The sequence below is a fragment of the Mustela putorius genome, unplaced genomic scaffold (assembly GCF_011764305.1).
Source record: "Mustela putorius furo isolate JIRA1106 unplaced genomic scaffold, ASM1176430v1.1 tig00003845_pilon_pilon_pilon, whole genome shotgun sequence".
Classification (NCBI taxonomy): Eukaryota; Metazoa; Chordata; class Mammalia; order Carnivora; family Mustelidae; genus Mustela; species Mustela putorius.
The window spans coordinates 43,088,818-43,109,332 of NW_025421998.1; positions in this window are offsets into that span (position 1 = coordinate 43,088,818).

A 20,515-nucleotide genomic window follows, 5' to 3' on the forward strand; every position below is an offset into this window, starting at 1 on the left:
AAAATTCAAAGGGGCATTCTTAGCAGAGCATTTCTAACTTTCTGAAACTGTGTGATTCCACAAACAGTTATAATATTATAGGGTAATTTAGGTACTAAACCTGAGTAGAAAGATGATAAACACAAGGCTTTGGGCTCAGAACACTGTTATGTATTAACTGTATGCATATGAACAAGTTAATCGATCTGGGCCTCAATTTCATCTTTAAAGTGGGGACTGTAATACCTCTTTCAAAGATCTCTAAGGATGGAGAAAATTCATGTAGAATACTCCATATATGGAGTATTGTCCTAAATGATCCCTATAATTTATCTTGATCGGAGGTATGACAAATATTTGCCAAACGCCCTGCTTCAACTTATGACCAATTAGGTAATGGAAATTCTCTGAAAAACTAATATTTTCTAGGAGTTGCTATGTAATAATAGACATAACAAAGAAACATACATGAAAATGGAGAAAAGGACAGAACACAGTTAAAATATTATTTTACATGAGTAATAAAGAGGTCATTATGTTTATGAGAAAATGCCAAATTTTAATTAAGATCAATGGAAAAGTCTTAAAAATAAGAACTTTCAACTTCCAAAATTTCTTTGAGGAAGAAAAAGATTTAACCAAAATACCTCTGTGAAGGAAATTAATCCACAGACAATTCTGATAAAATAGTAAACATGTAACTTCTTCTAAGCTCCTCTTGAAAGAAACCAGAAAAATTGGCATCCTAATTTTTTCCTCCCTCTAACTCACCATAAAATCAATCAGACTATACTTCTTACCAGATGCATGGGTTTTCAGAGCAAGCAGAAAAAAATTAATTCCAGTGTGGTGTGTGGAAAGTATCAATGCATAGATAATCATAGAGAAGTTGCAGAATTGGTAACTATAAGTCCAGACATGTATGCATCTACTCAAATCTTACAAAATGAATATACCAGAATGCTACAAAATGGAAATGCACACACATGCTTTTAAGCTTTCATAGTACTTTCAACTCTCTGATGACACTCATTACCGAATACATTCTATTTCAATCAAGCACGCAGTTTTTCGTCTCCCTTTTAGACTACATAGTACTTGAAAATAAAGACTGTGCTTTGCTCATTTTTTCACTCTTGTAATTCCTGTTATGCCAACATCAGAAACCAGTACCTTGCACAGCTCAAGAAAATGTTTAAAAAATCAATTTTGTGCCAGACACTAAGCTTGGAGTTTCTTACAGAATATCTCGTTAAGTATGTTATTGAATTTAATGTTTTTAAGCGATATGTGTATCTTTGGCTTCTTCCAAAAGATAAGATAATGCCCTTTCTGATTTACCCATGCCGAAGCAAAATCTTCATCGTAGGCTACAGGTTACTGTAGAACACTAGTTTTAATATACGGCTGGTAGTGGCGTAATTCCACATCCTCCCAAGTACAGTCTGAACTACAGATCAACTTGTGAGTGGAAGTATTCCTTCCAATTAAAGAAGCTTCTTTCCTAAGTTACAAAGCAGAACCTTTAGCATAAGGGAAATGTCTAAGAAATCTATCTCATTAAAATAATGAGTCTAGGGAGGAATCAAGATGGCGGAGAAGTAGCAGGCTGAGACTACTTCAGCTGGCAGGAGATCAGCTAGATAGCTTATCTAAAGATTGCAAACACCTGCAAATCCATTGGCAGATTGAAGAGAAGAAGAACAGCAATTCTAGAAACAGAAAAACAACCACTTTCTGAAAGGTAGGACTGGCTGAGAAGTGAATCCAAAGTGACGGGAAGATAGACCCCAGGGGGAGGGGCCGGCTCCCAGCAAATGGCGGAGCAATGGAGCACAAAATCAGGACGTTTAAAAGTATGTTCTGCTGAGGGACATCGCTCCAGAGGCTAAACCGGGACAAAGCCCATGCGGGGACAGCATGGCCTCAGGTCCCGCAGGGTCACAGAAGGATGGGGGCTGTCTGAGTGCCGCAGAGCTTGTGGGAATTAGAACAGGAAAGCCGGCTACAGAGACAGAGCCGACAGTAAGATCGCAGCTCGGGTTACCTTGAACCGGTCGCAGGCTCGGTGAGCTCGGAGCGCGGCCGGAGGTCAGGCAGACGGGAGTAACTGGGTGCTGTTCTCTGAGGGCACACTGAGGAGTGAGGCCCCGGGCTCTCAGCTCCTCCGGGCCATAGACCAGGAGGCCGCCATTTGTATTCCTGTCCTCTGGAACTCTACGGAAAGCGATCAGGGAACAAAAGCTCCTGAAAGCAAACCCGAGCAGATTACTCAGCCCAGCCCCTGGTAAGAGCAGTGCAATTCCGCCTGGGGCAAAGACACTTGAGAATCACTACACCAGGCCCCTCCCCCAGAAGATCAACAAGAAATCCAGCCGAGAGCAAGTTCACCTACCAAGGAGTGCGGTTTCAATACCAAGGAGAGCAGCAGAATTCCAGAGGAGGAGAAAGCGAAGCACGGAACTGATGGCTTTCTCACTGTGATTTTTTAGTCTTGCAGTTAATTTAATTTTTTTCTTTATCATTTTTTTCTCTTCTTCTGCTAAAATTTATTTAACTTTTACCCTTTTCTTTTTTAACGATTTATAACTAGTTTATCTAATATATATATTTTTCCTTTTTATACTTTTCTTTGTTTTCTTTTTTTAATTCATTCCTTGTTTTTCTTTTTTTCCTTCCTTTTTTCTTGAACCTCTTTTTATCCCCTTTCTCCCCCCTCATGATTTGGGATCTCTTCTGACTTGGTTAAAGCATATTTTCCTGGGGTTGTTACCACACTTTTAGTATTTTACTTGCTCCTTCATATACTCTTATCTGGACAAAATGACAAGACGGAAAAATTCACCGCAAAAAAAAAATAAAAAAAAAAAAAAAACAAGAGGCAGTACCGAAGGTTAGGGACCTAATCAATATAGACATTGGTAATATGTCAGATCTAGAGTTCAGAATGACAATTCTCAAGGTTCTAGCCGGGCTCGAAAAAGGCATGGAAGATATTAGAGAAACCGTCTCGAGAGATATAAAAGCCCTTTCTGGAGAAATAAAAGAACTAAAATCTAACCAAGTTGAAATCAAAAAAGTTATTAATGAGGTGCAATAAAAAATGGAGGCTCTCACTGTTAGGATAAATGAGGCAGAAGAAAGAATTAGCAATATAGAAGAACACATGACAGAGAATAAAGAAGCTGAGCAAAAGAGGGACAAAGAGCTACTGGACCACGAGGGGAGAATTCGAGAGATAAGTGACACCATAAGACAAAACAACATTAGAATAATTGGGATACCAGAAGAAGAAGAGAGAGAGAGGGGAGCAGAAGGTATACTGGAGAGAATTATCGGGGAGAATTTCCCCAATATGGCAAAAGGAACAAGCATCAATATTTAGGAGGTTCAGAGAATGACCGTCAAAATCAATAAGAATAGGTCCATACCCCGTCACCTAATAGTAAACTTTACAAGTCTCAGTGACAAAGAGAAAATCCTGAAAGCAGCCCGGGAAAAGAAGTCTGTAACATACAATGGTAAAAATATTAGATTGGCAGCTGACTTATCCACAGAGACCTGGCAGGCCAGAAAGAGCTGGCATGATATTTTCAGAGCACTAAACCAGAAAAAATTGCAGCCAAGAATACTATATCCAGCTAGGCTATCATTGAAAATAGAAGGAGAGATTAAAAGCTTCCAGGACAAACAAAAACTGAAAGAATTGGCAAACACCAAACCAGCTCTACAGGAAATCTTGAAAGGGGTCCTCTAAGCAAAGAGAGAGCCTACAAGTGGTAGATCAGAAAGGAACAGAGACCATATACAGTAACAGTCACCTTACAGGCAATACAATGGCACTAAATTCATATCTCTTAATAGTTACCCTGAATGTTAATGGGCTAAATGCCCCAATCAAAAGACACAGGGTATCAGAATGGATAAAAAAACAAAACCCATCTATATGTTGCCTCCAAGAAACTCATTTTAAGCCCAAAGACACCTCCAGATTTAAAATGAGGGGGTGGAAAAGAATTTACCATGCTAATGGACATCAGAAGAAAGCAGGAGTGGCAATCCTTATATCAGATCAATTAGATTTTAAGCCAAAGACTATAATAAGAGATGAGGAAGGACACTATATCATACTCAAAGGGTCTGTCCAACAAGAAGATCTAACAATTTTAAATATCTATGCCCCCAAAGTGGGAGCAGTCAACTATATAAACCAAATAAAAACAAAATCAAAGAAACACATCAACAATAATACAATAATAGTAGGGGACTTTAACACTCCCCTCACTGAAATGGACAGATCATCCAAGCAAAAGATCAGCAAGGAAATAAAGGCCTTAAACGACACGCTGAACCAGATGGACATCACAGATATATTCAGAACATTTCATCCCAAAGCAACAGAATACACATTCTTCTCTAGTGCACATGGAACATTCTCCAGAAAAGATCACATCCTTGGTACTAAATGAGGACTCAACCGGTATAAGATTGGGATCATTCCCTGCATATTTTCAGACAACAATGCTCAAAAGCTAGAACTCAAACACAAGAGGAAGTTTGGAAAGAACCCAAATACATGGGACAAAACAGCATACTTCTAAAGAATGAATGGGTCGGGCACCTGGGTGGCTCAGTGGGTTAAGCCGCTGCCTTCGGCTCGGGTCATGATCTCAGGATTCTGGGATCGAGTCCCGCATTGGGATCTCTGCTCAGCAGGGAGCCTGCTTCCCTCTCTCTCGCTCTGCCTGCCTCTCTGTCTACTGTGAGCTCTCTCTGTCAAATAAATAAATAAAATCTTTAAAAAAAAAAAAAAGAAAAAAGAAAAAGAAGAATGAATGGGTCAATGGGGAAATTAAAGAATTGAAAAAAATCATGGAAACAAATGATAATGAAAATACAACAGTTCAAAATCTGTGGGACACAGCAAAGGCAGTCCTGAGAGGAAAATATATAGCGGTACAAGCCTTTCTCAAGAAACAAGAAAGGTCTCAGGTACACAACCTAACCCTACACCTAAATGAGCTGGAGAAAAAACAAGAAAGAAACCCTAAGCCCAGGAGGAGAAGAGAAATCATAAAGATCAGAGCAGAAATCAATGAAATAGAAACCAAAAAAAACAATAGAACAAATCAACGAAACTAGGAGCTGATTCTTTGAAAGAATTAATAAAATTGATAAACCCCTGGCCAGCCTTATCAAAAAGAAAAGAGAACGGACCCAAATAAATAAAATCATGAATGAAAGAGGAGAGATCACAACTAACACCAAAGAAATACAAACTATTATAAGAACATACTATGAGCAACTCCATGCCAACAAATTTGACAATCTGGAAGAAATGGATACATTCCTAGAAACATATAAACTACCACAACTGAACCAGGAAGAAATAGAAAGCCTGAACAGATGCATAACCAGTAAGGAGATTGAAACAGTCATTAAAAATCTCCAAACAAACAAAAGCCCAGGGCCAGACGGCTTCCCGGGGGAATTCTACCAAACATTTAAAGAAAAAATAATTCCTATTCTCCTGAAACTGTTCCAAAAAAATAGAAATGAAATGAAAACTTCCAAACTCATTTTATGAGGCCAACATCACCTTGATCCCCAAACCAGACAAGGATCCCATCAAAAAAGAGAGCTATAGACCAATATCCCTGATGAACACAGATGTGAAAATTTCACCAAAATACTAGCCAATAGGATTCAACAGTACATTAAAAGGATTATTCACCACGACCAAGTGAGATATATTCCAGGGCTACAAGGTTGGTTCAACATCCACAAATCAGTCAATATGATACAACACATCAATAAAAGAAAGAACAAGAACCATATGATACTCTCAATAGATGCTGAAAAAGCATTGGACAAAGTACAGCATCCCTTCCTGATCAAAACTCTTCAAAGTGTAGGGATAGAGGGCACATACCTCAATATCATCAAAGCCATCTATGAAAAATCCACCGTAAATATCATTCTCAATGGAGAAAAACTGAAAGCTTTTCCACTAAGGTCAGGAACACAGCAGAGATGTCCATTATCACCACTGCTATTCAACATGGTACTAGAAGTCCTAGCCTCAGCAATCAGACAAAAAAAGGAAATTAAAGGCATCCAAATCGGCAAAGAAGAAGTCAAATTATCACTCTTCGCAGATGATATGATGCTATATGTGGAAAATCCAAAAGACTCCACTCCAAAACTGCTAGAACTTGTACAGGAATTCAGTAAAGTGTCAGAATATAAAATCAATGCACAGAAATCAGTTGCATTTCTCTACACCAACAACAAGACAGAAGAAAGAGAAATTAAGGAGTCCATCCCATTTACAATTGCACCCAAAACCATAAGATACCTAGGAATAAACCTAACCAAAGAGGCACAGAATCTATACTCAGAAAACTATAAAGTACTCATGAAAGAAATTGAGGAAGACACAAAGAAATGGAAAAATGTTCCATGCTCCTGGATTGGAAGAATAAATATTGTGAAAATGTCTATGCTACCTAAAGCAATCTACACATTTAATGCAATTCCTATCAAAGTACCATCCATCTTTTTCAAAGAAATGGAACAAATAATTCTAAAATTTATATGGAACCAGAAAAGACCTTGAATAGCCAAAGGGATATTGAAAAAGAAAGTCAACGTTGGTGGCATCACAATTCCGGACTTCAAGCTCTATTACAAAGCTGTCATCATCAAGACAGCATGGTACTGGCACAAAAACAGACACATAGATCAATGGAGAGCTCAGAAATAGACCCTCAACTCTATGGTCAACTAATCTTCGACAAAGCAGGAAAGAATGTCCAGTGGAAAAAAGACAGCCTCTTCAATAAATGTTGTTGGGAAAATTGGACAGCCACATGCAGAAAAATGAAATTGGACCATTTCCTTACACCACACACAAAAATAGACTCAAAATGGAAGAACGACCTCATCCATCCAAATCCTTGAGGAGAACACAGGCAGCAACCTCTTCAACCTCAGCCACAGCAACATCTTCCTAGGAACAACGCCAAAGGCAAGGGAAGCAAGGGCAAAAATGAACTATTGGGATTTCATCAAGATCAAAAGCACAGCAAAGGAAACAGTTAACAAAATCAAAAGACAACTGACAGAATGGGAGAAGATATTTGCAAACGACTTATCAGATAAAGGACTAGTGTCCAAAATCTATAAAGAACTTAGCAAACTGAACACCCAAAGAACAAATAATCCAATCAAGAAATGGGCAGAGGACATGAACAGACATTTCTGCCAAGAAAACATCCAGATGGCCAACAGACACATGAAAAAGTGCTCCATATCACTCGGCATCAGGGAAATACAAATCAAAACCACAATGAGATATCAACTCACACCAGTCAGAATGGCTAAAATAAACAAGTCAGGAAATGGACAGATGCTGGCAAGGATGCGGAGAAAGGGGAACCTTCCTACACTGTTGGTGGGAATGCAAGCTGGTGCAGCCACTCTGGAAAACAGCATGGAGGTTCCTCAAAATGTTGAAAATAGAACTGCCCTATGACCCAGCAATTGAACTACTGGGTATTTACCCTAAAGATACAAACGTAGTGATCCAAAGGGGCACGTGCACCCGAATGTTTATAGCAGCAATGTCCACAATAGCCAAACTATGGAAAGAACCTAGATGTCCATCAACAGATGAATGGATCAAGAGGAAGTGGTATATATACACAATGGAATACTATGCAGCCATCAAAAGAAATGAAATCTTGCCATTTGCGACAACATGGATGGAACTAGAGCGTATCATGCTTAGCAAAATAAGTCAGGCAGAGAAAGACAACTATCATATGATCTCCCTGATATGAGGAAGTGGTGATGCAACATGGGGGCTTAAGTGGGTAAGAGAAGAATAAATGAAACAAGATGGGATTGGGAGGGAGACAAACCATAAGTGACTCTTGATCTCACAAAACAAACTGAGGGTTGCTTGGGGGAGGGGGTTTGGGAGAAGGGTGGTGGGGTTATGGACATTGGGCGGGGTGTGTTTTGGTGAGTGCTGTGGGGTGTGTGTACCTGGCGATTCACAGACCTGTACCCCTGGGGATAAAAATATATGTTTATAAAAAATAAAAAATTTTAAAATTAAAAAAAAATAATGAGTTTATAAGCATCATCATGCAACAGCTACCAAATAACTGTTTTCCTTTCTAACTCACATGGTATGTGTGATTCTGAAAAACTAACTGGTGTAGTCCTTTGAAATAATAAGGAAATAAAATGGAAATTAGAGCCTTATAAATGTGCAGAAGTATCATACCCACAAGTAAATGCAGAATACTCTGTTCTTCCTTGTCTAAAGATAATAACAGTTAATAAAAAAAAAAAATCCCTTTGAATAAGCCTCACTAAAGTACCTGCCTCATATATTTGCAAATGTATGACAGAGTTATTTTTTTAAAGATTTTATTTATTTATTTGACAGACAGAGATCACAAGTAGGCAGAGAGGCAGGCAGAGAGAGAGGGAGAAGCAGGCTCTCCGAGGAGCAAAGAGCTTGATGCGGGACTCCATCAAGGACCCTAAGACCATGACCTGGGCCAAAGGCAGAAGCTTAATCCACTGAGCCACCCAGGTGCCCCTATGAGAAAGTTTTTAAAGGAATCAGAAAATCTTTTTTGTAATCTTATCCCTGGTCTCAAAAAGTGAAAAAAGTGGTTTCACTTCTATGTTGACTCACATGTGATAAATGGAAATTGACAGGACAAAATTGACACTGGGAAAGGAAAAGTTAAATGCAGGATTCTGAATTCTGTTCAAATTGGAGAACACCAGTGGGGAGACTACAGCTCTCTCTTTACTGAAGCAGCAGTTTGAAGTACTCTTGTGTGGTATAATAGAATAATTGACCCAATTAGGGCCCTATTCATCAGAAATTAGATTTCTGCAGGTGCCAAGCACAAAGGCTTTTAAGGGCCTTCTCAGCTTCTCACTAGCAACATTGGGAAATTGCAGGCACAACAAAACTGTAAAATCTGCAATTTAATATCTTTCCTCAAGGTATCTGCTGAACCTCACTTTAATTTTAAAGACAGATGAAAAGGACAGAGCTTAGGGTCTGTTTCCTTGCCAAGGCAGCCCTTTCCCTGTAAGCCTATGGCAAGTCATCTTCTAACCCAGCTTGAAAGAAACACATTCAAAAGCAACAACGTAGTCTGTGATTGAATATTCACCTTTCACAGAGCATCTCATTCCAAAGTTTGTCCAATTCAGGCCATCGTTTTGGAGACTAATATTGTACTCACCATTTAAGGTGGTAGGACCCAGAATGGCCTCAACCAATTTTTTTGGATTTTATTCCTTCAGATGCAATTCATATTACATAGTTAGAGGTTTTTTCTAAAAAATTGGACATGAGAGTCTCAAAACAAGCACTGTTGGAAATTTTTGTTTTCCTGTGAGTATCAGATACAAAAGAAGGAAGGGGAAAACAAAACAAAAAAAAACCTCCTCTGAAGATCAAGGGATTGTTGAATGAATTTCAACCCTTTAGCTTTTTCAAATAAAATGTTCTCTTTCACTGACATGTTATGAAGAAATTCACTCCACTGACCTCCCTATCTTTTCCACCTCGAATATGAACACAAAATCACTCTATTTTTTTATTCTTCCCATTTTTCTTCCTGGCAGTATTATCTGAATTATATTTAGATGTGTGTGTGTTTACTTACATTGATTTCTGTATCTCCCATTAAAATGCATGTTCTAAGATATAAAGTATTATCTTGCTTATTTACTGCTGTATCCCCCATTTCTAGTGCCTAGAAAAGCACAAAGTGTGGAGTGGAGTCTCAATACATGTTTCTTGAATGAACAAATAAAAGAATAAATAAAAGATATTTTAAAAAACATTGAAGGCCCACTGATACACCCTTGTTCTGCTTCGTGGGTTTAAAAGAAGCATTTCAGATCCCATAACTGAGCAATACAGGGTTAAGTTTAGTTTCAAGCCGGACTGTGGCTTCTCCCTATTTCTCAGGTCACTTCCTCAGCACTGGTTCTGTTTCCAGGATGAACATGGTCACAATACAACAGAAGCAGCTTCAGTCTACTTTGATTCACACCTTTTAATCTTATGGTAAAAACAAACACAAAGTCCTGTGCAACTGTCCCTCAGAATGATGTATTACTTAAAATATAACCCATGGGAAATTTTACTAGTTACCAAGCACATTTAGATAGAGCCTTAAGAAAAACACATACTGGCAACAGGCCTTTGGGGGAGAGGTCGATATACGGCCTTGAAGCTGAGCAGCGGGGAATGCCCGGCCGGCTCAGGGAGAACGCCGCCTGCTTCATTTTTCTGTTATCTCCCCGTTCCCCCTGGAGAGCACCTGTGGCTAATTAGAGAAGTCCTTTGAGTGTGCTTGTTCAACTATAAACTTTATACTGCTTGTCCAGACATATTTTGCCCTCCTTGTTTATCTACAGGGCATATGATTAACGTTTGGCCTTCTTTGGCTCTTCTGTTGGTTACTGTTTCTATCTAATAAAAGCGGGACTGAGGAGTTCGGGCAACAGTCTTTTCTACTGTTGTCCCCTGCTCTCTTTCTCTTGCAACTGACTTGTTTGTGCCTCATTCTTCTCTCTTTCACCGACAGGAAGCGGCAGTCCAGGAGATTTGATCCTATTGGCTCTGTTTAGCCTAACTTGTGTTACTTGCCTTCCCTAAATGGATCATGATGACCAGGAGGCCAGAATGTGTGGTTGGCTTTGTTTTGGCCCTGGGCTTCACCCCCAAAGCAAGGTCGAGACAGCTTTACCCAACATACATAAACTACAGTGGAGAAGTCAAGGTCAAGTTTCCCTGAAACAAAATTTGGATACTAGTGCTACAAAGGAGAAGTGAGGCCAGAAGGAAAATTTAAAATGCCAGTTATTACCCCTGAACTCAAAATCAGTGGGCATCTTTTAGTTACCTTAATCAAACTCTGAAGCATATGCAAAAGTCTATCATTTCTCCCATTCTGCAACTGTCTCCTTTTTTTGGCTTTCACGTGACTCTTACAACTACTCCACATTTCTGATGGTTGATATTTTGTTTACATATTCAGTTATTTTTACACCACCTTCCCTTTAAATGCTGACGTGCTCCAGGTTTGTTCCTCACACCCTTCTGTCCTTATTCTATACACTCACAGTGATTTAATCTACACACAGAGCATCACCTCAATGGAAATGCTGATGACTTCAGACTCTCCATCTCCACGTCTAACCCTTCTTTAAGGCTACAGGGGCTATAGACCAAAATGTCTACTAGACCTCACCACAACTGAAAGGAAGTATAACCTAAATTATATTGATACCCTTCCCCTTCCTCCAGCTATACTCTGATTACAATCTAATTTCTCCCTCTATCTTGCGTACACTAAAATGGACCCAGCAGAGCCAGAAACCTACCTCAACTTCAAACTCTCCATCTGACATACAGACACTAAACCCTGCCAGTTCTATTTCTTAAATATCTCTATAATACATCTATCATTTCTTCTCCATCCATACCATCATTACTACTGTCTTGGATCAAACCATTTTTTTTCCTTTGGCTTACTTAGACAAATGGGGAGAATGTAATAACTGGTCTCCTTCACTCTTCATTTTCCCTCCCAACCATCTTCCACATTTTACTCAGAATATTTTTTAAAAGTATAAATTTGATCACATGCCTTCAATAATTCCCATTGCCTCTGCAGTATAAAATTCTTTGTAGAGCATAAAGAACTGTCTGTCCCAAGTTCTTGTTTTTCAGCCTCATCTCTTGCTGCTCCCCTATAAGCACTCTGTTACCTTCACATTTACCTCTGTGCTTTGATTATTCATTTAACTCTAATAGTAATGTCCTTCCCTCTCCCAGCTCTTCATCCACTAGGCAAGTCCTGCTTATCCACAGAACTCCGCTTAAGTGCCAGCAAACTTCTTTGGGGACAGATTTTGGTATCTGGGGAAAAGAGAGTAGTCCCTGTACTCCGATTCAATATTATTCTCTGAAAACTTCTCAAATGCCATTTATCTACTACTTCAAGTGTTTGTGCATGTTCCTTCTCACACTAAGGTGAGACCTCTCTAAAAGTAACTGCTATGTCTTCCTGGTTTTTGTGTCCTACAACCTGGGAAAGGGCATAGTACAGAGGACAGGCATGGTGGCAGGATGAATAACAGAATGAGGTCTTCTTACCACATGTCCATTTCCTTTTCATGATCAGCCAAAGAATCTCTCTGAACTCAAGGAGGGCTCCAGACCCTCTCTTAAAGGACTCATGAATTATGTCAGGCCCACCCAGGATAATAATCTCTCTTCCGATTCACTCAAAATCCACTGATTATGAACATAAATTATATTTGTAAAAATCCCATCACATTTGCTACATAATAAATATAACATAGTCTTGAGAGCAAAACCTCATTATATCGACAGATGCCATGCACACTCAAAGAGAGTGGATTATACAAGGGCATGGGTTATTTGTGGCCATTTTAGAATTCTGTCTACCACACTTGGGCACTTCTAGACTTAACTAATGCTTTTCAGTTCACAACTCAGCTCACTGGGGTGATATCAGAAATTTTAAAACCAAGCAGAAATTAGAGGGAGCAAGGCAAATGAACTCAAGAATCTAGGGTTTTGCCAGGCTTATTAGCTGACAAACAGTTTATTATGTTAATTATTTTTTTATTTTTTTAAAAGATTTTTATTTATTTATTTGAGAGATAGCACTACTGGAGAGGAAGGACAGAGAGAAAGGGACCTTTGTACCTATATTCATAGCTACCATGCAAACCTTGCAAGGACAGAAAGAATATCATTTTCACTTTTATATTCCAAGTAACTAGATCTCAATATTTTAACTAAGACCCACCCAAGTAAACAGTTCTTACCAATTCTGGTAATGGTCCTAAAGGATGGCCCTTTGTTTTGTTTGACCTCTGGATTGTCTGTCCCTTAAGACAGAAAAAAATGAGAAGGGCATTTGATGTATGCTGAAGATAGTATACAGATGTCAATATAATTTGATCCTTAATCCTTTCTGGCAAGAACATTCTAGCTCTTTGGGCAACTAAAAGGAAAATATGTGTAGGCTTCACTTCTTTTTACAAACTCAAAAATGTCTTGGAATCCACTGTTTCTTCAAAACCAGATGAAGACAGTGATATCACAGAGTTATTTTGGTGGATTTTGCTTCTTTAGCAAAATCAGGCAAACAAATGCCTGTGAAATAACACAGGACTTCTACCATGGAGAAAGCTGGACTCAGCCCTGTGTGTGCTGGGGCATTCCTTTGGCCAGTAGAGATAGCTTTCTAACTAACTTTCAAATTAACTTTCAAACTTCCCACAGAACATTCCCTGCTGGTGCAGGTACCATGTCAAAGGGAACAGAAAAGTGAAAACAGAGAACTGACATGACACCTAAGACACCATCAGTGCCCTGAGTGTCCGTAAGCAGTGGCTTCAATAACGAATTTGTTCAGTCTTCAGTGACGCATGAAGGAAAAATAGGGACACACAAAAGGAAACTCACAGAGAGCTTCAGATTCCTGTACAGTAGAAAGGCAGCTTGTGATTGATTAGGGTCACGTTTTTGTCATTTGAAGCCAGCTTCATATTAGAGAAACATTTTTTTGCAGTTCAAAGACTAAAGCATGTGGAGTGCTTCAGAGTCCAAGAAACCCTAGAAGTGCAGGGAAACAACCTCGCCAGTAAATGCATTTAACATCAGTGTTATTGAAGATCTTCCCTGTCCTTAGAGGCTGGGGGATTTAAACCCAAACTCCAAATTCAGGGCCTGAGGCACTGATAAGTCCCCTCACCCTGTGTGTTGCCTCATTTTTGCTTCTTTCTATTTGATCAGGAATCAGTGCAGCCTACTCCATGCTGCTCCGCCTTTGGACCAGGAGTAAAGCTTTGACACTCTCACTTACCTCCATGGGAAATACGTTTCAATGACATCAAATATAGCATGAGTGTTATGTAATGCACTATAATTTGTGAAGTCACAAAGCAGAAGCTCCTAAGATTTTCTGAATTTGATCTGTATCCTTCTTTGCTCTTGCAGTTAATATCCATACTTTTTGACTTCTCCATATCTGTGTTTATCACATAGGTCTCTCCTTGTCCCATTAAGGATCGCTGGGAAATAGCCTCCAGTCCCTACTTCCCTATAGGGCCCTTCCAAAATCATATGCCTTCCTCAGTTCTGCACTTTTGGAAAATATTTTCTGTGGGTATTTATGTCTATGAGTCTTTTCCTCCTTCCAGAGGAAAAGCTTTCATTCTCTTCAACAAGGGCCCATGATCCAAAATGACTAAGAACCATTGCTTAGAGCTTATTGCCATAGAGGAAATGTTTAGAAGCCACATTTCATTGTCAAGAAAGATGAATAATATAACACACAAGAGTCCCTGGTAAAAACATTGTGTTCTCTCTACACACTATAAGCAGTAAGTTCTGACTACAGGTTCTCTCCAAAGCAAAGTGACTCTGCACTTTCCTTCCCTAATCACCATCTTACTGCTCAGCCACTTCCTTGCCTTTTCCCATTTCTCCTTGACCCTGTCCAGTGTGCCCTCTGGACTCTCCAAACATTATTACTATTAGTTTTTCTGTTTCCAAATCCATACTCTATCATTTACTAGTTCCATGAATTTGGGCAACTTCGCTTATCATCGATAAATTAGGATAACAATAGTATTCACTCACAGGGTATTGTGGAGGTTAAATAAGTAAATATATGTAGGAAAGTTAGAACACAAGTCTTCAGAAAGAGTTAACTCTCCTCTTTATCATTATTACATGTCATTCATCATTATCAATCAGTTCTACCTGAAGGATCTACCATGAAGATACCGCTTCTCATGGAGCCCTCTCTAGGAAAGTCTCTCAATTCCCACAACCAAAAGTCTGGGCAAAGAAACTAGCCAGAATGCCAACTCATCAGCACATTTCTACATTAACATAAATTGCCAATCCAAACCACAATATGGGAAATGGTTAGGATTTATTCTTTACTATTTTATTTTTTTTTAAGATTTAATTTATTCATTTGAAAAATAGAGATCACAAGTAGGCAGAGAGACAGGCAGAGAGAGAGGAGGAAGCAGGCTCCCTGCTGAGCAGAGAGCCTGATGTGGGGCTCGATCCCAGGACCCTGAGATCATGACCTGAGCTGAAGGCAGAGGCTTTATAACCCACTGAGCCACACAGATGCCCCATATTCTTTACTATTTTAAAGAGAAAAATGAAGTTTAATAGGTTGATCTTACAGGAATGAGGGTTTAACTGACACTGGAAAGTACTTTATATTATTAAGAACTGCTCTGTAATGAAATGTTACTTGAGGAGTTATCAGGATCCCTGTCCTGAACACATTGATATGAGTTGTGTTCCCCTTTTCCTGATATCATAAGGATTCCTGCCAGACAAGGGACCTTGGACTTAATTTCAAAAATTCTTTTCTAATCTAAAATCCTGTGTATCCTGAGACTCCATGTAATTTTCTCATATTCTAAGGAAAACACATGAAAAACATCAGTAATTTTATATGCATAACACAATTTTCATTAATCAGGAAGAGAAGAATGCAGCAGTATTTTTTTAACAGACCTATCCTCTATGCTTCGATCTGTAACTCACTTACGTGAAGAGGCCTCTTAATCTCTAACACTGAAGGAGAAGTAAGAGGTTGCATCCATGGCATTCAAACTTTTTTTTTTCATTTGTAAATTTATTCTTCATTTTGATAAAAAATAATGGTTTGGTTCTGGATCATCAGATCTAACAGCACATGGTAAATGTTCAATAATTTTTTTATTTTATTATTTTTATTAACATATAATGTATTATTTGTCCCAGGAGTACAGGTCTGTGAATCATCAGGCTTACACACTTCACAGCACTCACCATAGCACATACCCTCCCCAATGTCCATAACCAACCACCCTCTCCATACCTTCTAACCCCCAGCAGCCCTCAGTTTGTTTTGTAAAATTAAGAGTCTCTTATGGCTTGTTGAAAAAATTAAACAAGATGGGATCAAACACTTTTAAACTGTAAAATTCTTTCTGCTAATGAAAATCAATGTATAAGTTCAGTATATAACAAATAAATTTCCAGCTGGAAAGATTTCAGGAGGAAAGATAGCAGCCTAACCAATTCCTTGCCTTGGCTTCCCACAACCCCATGTTTCCAGGGTCAGCCCTTAATGTGGCTTCATAGACCTTCTTCAAAGGTTGTTCTGAGGCACTGTCAAAACCAACCAACCTGTGTGAAATGGCTTCTATACTCTTTTCACCTTTACCAGGGATTTGTGATGTGTGTGTATATATATGTATGTATGTATGTATATGTATATGTATACATGCATATATATACACACATACATACATATACATATGTGTATGTATGTGTGTATACACACACATACATATGCACACATACACACACATATGCACATATATATACACACACATATATATACACACATATATATATACACACATACACACCGCACACACATATATGTATATGTGACTATATAGATATCTAAATATGAATATATATATGAATATATATATCTCTTTCTGAAATATATATTTGAAATTAATATATATCTTTGAAATTAACTATGTTTTATCTCTGTCCAAAATTTATCCCTATTCAAAAATATTCAAAACAAAATTTTCTTGTTTGATGTTAAAAGTCAGTTCAGATCAAAGGATTTTAGTATTGAAATGGCATTGTTTTATGCCTTACCTTTAGATTATTCAGGAAGACATGATGAAATAAATTGCTTTCTTGGTCTTTTGCTTCCCTATTTACATTTCAATTAAGCAGATACACGATTTTTTTATAGTTTTCAAATGTAGCTACTATGTTCTTTTCCATATGAATACATTTTCATATATAGTATACATTTCATACATAATTGATAGAATGTTATATGTAAGTAACAGTATATATATAGAGAGAGACCATATCTAAAGAGAATTTAATAGGTGAAGTTTGGCTGATTTCAATTTCATTTAAAGACATCACCAATTTTCAAATATTAATATAAGGTGAATATGCAAATAATACTGTGAAAAAGGAAAAGCATATTTGACTATGATGAACTTCTAGCATTTAAAGAGACTCCAATGTGGGTATCAAATATCTCAAAATACAATTGAGTTGGGAAGAGTTAGGTTCATGAACAAGGATGAAATCTGCAGATGTATTCAAGGAGATCTTTTAGGAGAAATGATTTTCCATTTTTTTTTTCTTAGCTGGAAATAAAATTCTAAAACTTAACTTATAACCCAGTAAAACAAAAGTTAAACTAAAAGAGTCACAAATATAAGTAGAAATAATAAGATGCAGATGAAAATAAGCCATAACAAGAAATTCTGATACTGATGAAAATAAGTAATTATACAATGCTCATCATTTTCCATGTAAAATTGATATTTCTAAAATGTTGTCGTCATAATGTACTTACCACTAATCAAGACTTAATTAAAATACTCAATCTTGTTTAGGATGAACAAATCAAGTTATCTATGGGACAATAAAGAAAGCCCTGAAGAAAGTTAGAAATATCTATTACTAACAACCTAGAATGTATTTTAAGACAGAGCTTCTATACGATGTTCCCTCGTCTAACTGGGTGACCATTATGGCATTAAAATCTGTAATGTCAGAGCATTAAATTATTGAAAGATAGATCCTAAGAGGAAAGCATAAATATTCAGCATCATTGATGCTGATATTGATGCACATGCTACTCTAATAACAAAGAGTAAACATGGGCTTTCACAGTTATCAAAATCTCTCCTAAAAAATAACCTCAGGCAAGAAGAAAGTAACTCCTTTTCTGTTCCTATGTCCTCCATTCCCTTCATTAACCAGTGTCTAGTGGTTTGCATTCTGTCTGCACTTCCTTAACTAACTGCTGTGAATACCTTAGCCTTCTGTAATCTGGAGTTTTCCTTCATCATTCAACTAAAAAGTCTACACTTCAATTAGAAATGGTCTTCCAATGGCAAATTCAATGGGCACTTTTAAATTATAACTTGATCTTGTTCCAGCATTTGAACACAATTTGATTCGAGGAGACTTTTTTATGATTTTAGTCTCTTCTGGTTCAATTCTTAACCTTCTGGGTATTATTTTCACCATTTGACTGATTTTCCTTTTGTTATTTGCCTCTTAAGGTTAGTGTGCCTTACCCAAAGTTCCATACAAGGCCCTTATTTTCTCTCTCTGTGCCTGTTCTTATCAGGCAAACTCATCTAGTATTTTGCCTTGGGCTATCAGCTATTATCCATATCACAAATATTTCAGACAGCCTTGTATCCAAATTTGATTGTCCATCTACCTTACCATCCCACTTTTCCAATTACCTAAATGATATTTCTCCACTTGGATATTCCAAAGGCAGCCAAAATTCAGAATGTCTAAAATGTAACTCAGATTTCAAAATCCTCATAGTTATTTTTATCCAGGATTTCACTAGATGCCTCTGTTAGGAACTTTAAATCTTTCTCAAGTCTTCTAGCTACTTTGCCCTTTATTTCCCACAGGTAGTGAATTACTAAACACTACTGATCTTCAAAAATTAATGTTTCTACAATTATTCCTTCTGTCCATCTCCCTCTGGCTTACTTTCTTCAGTTGTTCTTGCTCCAAGTCTTACTTTCTCTAATTCATCCTCCCATTGTTAGCTAAAATGGTCTTCTAAAAATATAAATAAAATATCTTTGATCTTTTAACTAAAAATACTCATGATCTCCCTATGGCATGCAGGATATAATTCCACATTTAACCACGGCATGCCAGTGCACTCTAAATTCTCACTACAGTCCCTTCCAATTCTACCTATATATAGCACACACAACCTATTTTGCTTCTTCGGGTATTTCCTGTTCTCTTTTGCATTTTCAATGTCCCTTTAGCAGCTCTTCTCATCAGCATAGATGCATGCTTATCATAATGCTTTAAATTTAAAATGTATATATTTCTTCCATTGCTGTGCCCCCTCTAGCTATTAGTCCTTCTACATTTTCTCGTCTATTTAACTCTGCCACCAGCTATGTTAAACAACATTCTTATAATGAAGAAATTCAGTTGGCATTATTCAGTCTTTATCTTTTATGAATATTCAGCAGGATTTGATATCACTGGCCTTCTTCTCTTTAAGCAACCCCATCCCAAAGAGAACCCTTATACATTAATGGTGAGAATGTAAATTGCTCTAATCATCATAAAAAACAATATGAATGTACCTTAAAAAATTAAAAATAGATCTACTGTGCACTCCAACTATTCCATTTCTGAGTATATGCCCAAAAGAACTAAACATGGGATTTTGATGGCATATATGCCCTCACATGTTTATTATAACATTATTCACAATAGCCAAAATATAGAAACAACACAAATGCTCATCAGTGGGTGAGCAAATGAAAAAGAAATGGTACACATACACAATGGAATATTATTCAGCAATGAGAAGGGAAGATATCTTCCCATTTGTGACAAGATGGACGCACTTGAACACATTATGTTATGAGAGATGTCAAAGAAAGCAAGTACAGCATGATACCATTTATATGTGGAATCTAAAAATGTTAAACCTATACAAAACAGAATAGAATGGTGGTTACCAGGGGATGGGGGAGGAGTGGGAAAGTGATGGTGTTTAAGGGCAAAAACTTATAAGTAGTAGTAAATAATCCATAAAGATCTAATATACATTATCATAAATATAGATAATAATATGTAGTATTAAAAAAAACCACTCCACCTCCTTGAATTTCATTCTATGACTCTCATTGCTGTCTTGTTTTGGGGGGAGGAGGATTCCTTTCTGCATCTTCCTTTTAAATGATCCAATTACTCAGGATCCTTAACAAGCACTCTTCTCATATACTTTTGAATCTACATACTAGTTCTGGATGAATTAATCTACATCTATGGTTTTGTCAATCACATTTTTGGCTCTAATTCTCAAACTGAGATCTGTAGCTTCATTTTTTTCTTTCTAAGTTACTAACTTAAATCCACATAAATACTTGCTGGACATCTCTACCTGATAAATAATCTACCTCACCAATACCTCAAAATCAGTATGTTCACAAATTGACTCATTAACCCAAATTAACTCAAATCTAGGTAAGGTGGCGCCAAGGCAAAACTGAAAAAAAAAAAAAATCCCACACTCTCTAAATCACCATCACCACAAAAAATATACTACCATCGTCTGTCAGTGTGGTCTCCTAAATATCATCACCTTCACCATCTGCACCATCTCAGTTTTTATCCAAATCTCATGATTCTCTTACCTTGATCAATGTAGAGTCTAAGTCCAAGTTTAATTTCTAAATGCTAAATTCTCAACCACAGTTCTCATGAACTACATAAGATGAAAAATGAGAACAAAGTATAAATGAACACCAATTAAGTTTGTAGAATAAAGGATACATCCACTTATTATGTGTACCATAATTTTAGAGTTGAAAAGAA